Source organism: Hipposideros armiger, unplaced genomic scaffold (assembly GCF_001890085.2).
Source record: "Hipposideros armiger isolate ML-2016 unplaced genomic scaffold, ASM189008v1 scaffold_55, whole genome shotgun sequence".
Taxonomy (NCBI): Eukaryota; Metazoa; Chordata; class Mammalia; order Chiroptera; family Hipposideridae; genus Hipposideros; species Hipposideros armiger.
Window position 1 is genome coordinate 3,052,733 of NW_017731405.1, and position 3,985 is coordinate 3,056,717.

General features: G+C 45.1%; 1 protein-coding gene and 1 pseudogene across 2 annotated transcripts in view; one reads left to right on the top strand and one right to left on the bottom strand.

The window, feature by feature from the left end:
• F2R (coagulation factor II thrombin receptor) overlaps positions 1 to 3,985 on the bottom strand; it is a 26,519-nt gene that overhangs the window by 13,427 nt on the left and 9,107 nt on the right. The window lies entirely within an intron of this gene.
• On the top strand, positions 369 to 1,070 carry LOC109381884 (60S ribosomal protein L12 pseudogene; annotated as a pseudogene).

Below are 3,985 nucleotides of genomic sequence, written 5' to 3' on the forward strand. Positions count from 1 at the left end.
AACAGACAAGTTGCTGTCCTTTTGTTCTTCAGTCTAGTTGTGGAGGACGTTGCTTCACTGGCCCAAGTTGGCACCATCATTGCGCTCTTCCTGGCCAAGGCAGATCAGTCGCCGGCTTCTGGACAGCTGCTCACACTGGCTGCTTGGTACACACAGTAGCTTATGACAGCCCACTGCAGCAGGGGCTGCAGCCTACACCGTCGCCAGCGACTCACGGCAGCCCAGCTCCAGGTGGAGCTGTTGTTCACCATCTTAGCTATAGAGGGCAGTGTCACTGGCCCTCTGGTGTCCCAAGCTAGCTCTTAACCAATGTGCCACTCGGCCGGCCCACACATATAACATTTGTTGTGCACCTACTATGTGCCATGTATTTCACTTACCTTACCTTGTGTAACTCTAATGTTTTTATGAAACAAGCATTATAATTCTCACTTTATGAACAATGTGGAGCAGAGAGGCTAAGTAACTAATCCAAAGTCACACAGTTAGCTTTTGGCTCTTGGCTCGGAGAAGGCCAAGGTGCAACTTTCTTGGGTCGTCCCAAATCCGGGTTCATCCGACACTAGCTGCCTCTACTATGCCACTGAAGTTCAACCCCAATGAGATCAAAGTCATATACTTGAGATGCACTGCTGGGGAAGTCAGTGCCACATCTGCTCTGGCCACCAAGACAGGACCCCTGGGTCTGTTTCCAAAAAAGGTTGGTGATGATGTTGTCAAAGCAAACAGTGATTGGACGGGTGTGAGGATTACAGTGAAACTGACTATTCAGAATAAGCAGGCCCAGATTGAGGTGGTACTTTCTGCCTACGTCCTGATCATCAAAGACTTCCTAGAACTGCCGAGAAACAGAAAGGAAAAAAACATTAAGCACAGTGGAAATATCACTTTTGATGAGATTGTTAACACTGCCTGACGGATGCACCACCAATCTTTAGCTAGAGAACTTGCTGGAACCATTAAAGAGATCTGGGGGACTGCAGTTTGTGGGCTGCAACGTTGATGGCTGTCACCCTCATGACATCGTAGATGACATCAACAGTGGTGCAGTGGAATGCCCAGCTAACTAAGAACTACAAAGGAAAAATTTCAATTAAAGATCATTTGACAACCAGTGGGAAAAAAATAAACAACAAACAACAACAAAACAAAGTCACACAGCCTATAAGTGGAGGAGTCAAGATTTGAACCTAGATATGCCTGGCTCATACCCTTTGAACCACACCATATTACTCTGTCTTTAAAAAAACAACAAACAACTTGTGAATTCATGACCTCCTCCCTAAAAGAATACTATTGTTTTAAAAGCATTTCACCAAACCAATGAATCTACCCATCTTTTTGGCTATAGCAGGTAGTACTACGGCCATGTGCATGTATACCTTAAGTTGGTGATGCCCACAGCTGTTGCTTGGGAATTCAGGGGTCTTGCTGACCTTGGCTACACACCAACCACATACCAACAACTCAGCCTTCACAGACAGGACAGATGTAGTAGAGGGACATTCAAGAACAAAACAGAAAAACAAATGTTTAAAGTATTGTTTGGGCGCCGGCCAAATGGCTCAATTGGTTAAGAGCACGAGCTCTGAGCAACAGGGTCGCCAGTTCGATTCCTACATGGGCCAGTGAGCTGTGCATGAGCTGATCTGCCAACAGGTGGCAGGATGGCTCAGCTGGTGAGAGCACGTGCTCCTAACAACAAGGTTGCCAGTTCAACCCCCGCATGGAATGGGGGCTGTGTGACACCCCTCATCCTGTGCAACTAAGATTGAACACAGCACCTTGAGCTGAGCTCTGAGCAACAAGTGGTTCGATGCCCGGCCCAAGCTGAGCTGCCGCTGAGCTACCAACAGGTGGCAGGAAGGATGGCTCAGCTAAAAAAAAAAAAAGTAGAAGGTAAACACTGATCGCAGAGTTAAGAGTTTGCCAGTATCAGAAGCTGCCTCCCCTCCTACTCCACATCCTAGAGGGGCTTTCAGCTGGAAGTACAGAAAAGCAAATCTAAGAGGAAGCTGGGAAAAGGGGGGTTACAAGGAAACACAAAGTAAAGACAACCAGCAAGTGTAATTGCCAGTGTACCCAAGGCCCTAGCAGGCGCAAAGGTGACCTGAAGGAAATGTGGGGGGCCCTGGCCTGGAGCCTTGTGAAGGCCAGGACTGACACATGGGGTTAGGACGCTAGCAGGCCTCTATCTGTGAAGTAAGTACTCTGACTCCCTGGCTTTCCACATTCCTCTGGGCCTGTGCTCCCCAAAAGTTACAAGCCCTGAGCTCAGTGTCCTGGGCATGTTGCTCTCTGCTCTCCAAGACAGCAGGCTAAAATGAAAGCCAATTCACAGTAAACGATAGTCATAATCACCAATTCCCCCGATACCAAGCTGTCTCCATCCCCAACCCCACCCAAGTCTTACTGCAGTTTGTAAACCTGAACTCAAACAAATGAGGCTCTAGACATGATAAAAACAATCACTAACGACACTTCCTGGAAAGCAGAATTCTTCTGGTAAAGCAAACAAGGCCTTCAATTCTGCCAACCACAGGGCAAGTCACTGTATCTGCTGTGCTAGGTTTTAAGCGATGGTATCAACTTGACAGTAGTTATGAAATCAATTTACAGGGTTGTAGTAAGAATTTTAAAAAATAGAATGTAGAAAATGCATATGGTGGGCTGGCTGAGTGGCACATTGGTTAAGAGNTTTGTTTAAGTATGTACCAGCATCAAAAAAAAAAAAAAAAGAATAAAACCAATTCTAGCTGACTAGATATATCCCAGTAGCTCAAGCCCCTTAGGCTGAAATTCGAGTTTGAGTATCTCGCTTTCCCCCGAGTCCTAGTACAGCTGATAGGTCAAGAAGAAAGTGCCTGTCAGTGTGCCAAAAGCTCTTGTAATTCATCTGTGTTTTTGTTGTTAAACTATGGTTTCAAACACAAAAAAGCAGCTCAGGTCCTAATATCAATTTTCATACTTCTAAATTACACTTAATTTCAGTTTCTCTAAATGACTCTTGAGTAGTTATGTTACTGAATATAGCATATTGCTAAATAGCTTCAATATGGACTCTCTAGCTCTAGAGGTTTAAAAAACAAAAATTACTACATCAGGCAACGTGTTTTCTGACTTTGATGAGGTCTGGCCTGGAAGCAGAATGGTGACTAGATGCCCTTTCAATGTCCCATGTGATCCTGGGATTTACAGCACACCAGCCTCCCATGACATGTGAGTCTTGGTTCTGACTCATGGCTCTGCCTTGTAGGCTTTTTGGGAATCAGCAAAGCAGAAGCTCCAGGACACTGCCCACATTTACACACAGAGCAGGATAGTGGTACCCTGCACTTCTCCACAAATGAATCAACACTACAAGTCAAAGAGAAACAAAGAAGAGGATGATAGAAAAATAACAGAAACATACTAACTCCATTAAGGGGAAAACAGCGGCATCGCTGCAAAGCTCCAATGCCTCAAATGCCAACAAACACCATTCTCCAATGGAAAGAACTGAGGCTCCTCAAAGAAATGGCTGGTCCCAGATCTGGGGTAGGAAATACACAAGATGAGCATTGAATATTCTCCTCAGAGAATATTAAGGTCAGGTCAGAAAGATTCTGCAGTCAATCTGAAGGGGGGTCCCACTGGCCAAGATGTGACAGTTAACCAAAAGAATAATGATGGAAATGCATTGAAACATTTGAAACATGTCATATACGTTGAGATTCCTGAGTTCATAATGATACTCAAAGGAAATAAAACCTTTTTGGTCACCTTTGGAAGAAGTTAGGGGACCCAGTCTGAAAAATTGATGAAGGCAAGATTCAAGCATTTTATCCTGCCTTTTCTATGTAAACAATATTTCAGGGAAACCAAATAGTCAACGAGAGAAAGTTCTTTATAAAATAATTCCAGGGGCCGGCCGAGTGGCGCGTTGGTTAAGAGCTGGCTTGGGATGCCAGCTCTGAGCAGCAGGGCCCTCGTTCAGATCCCACAT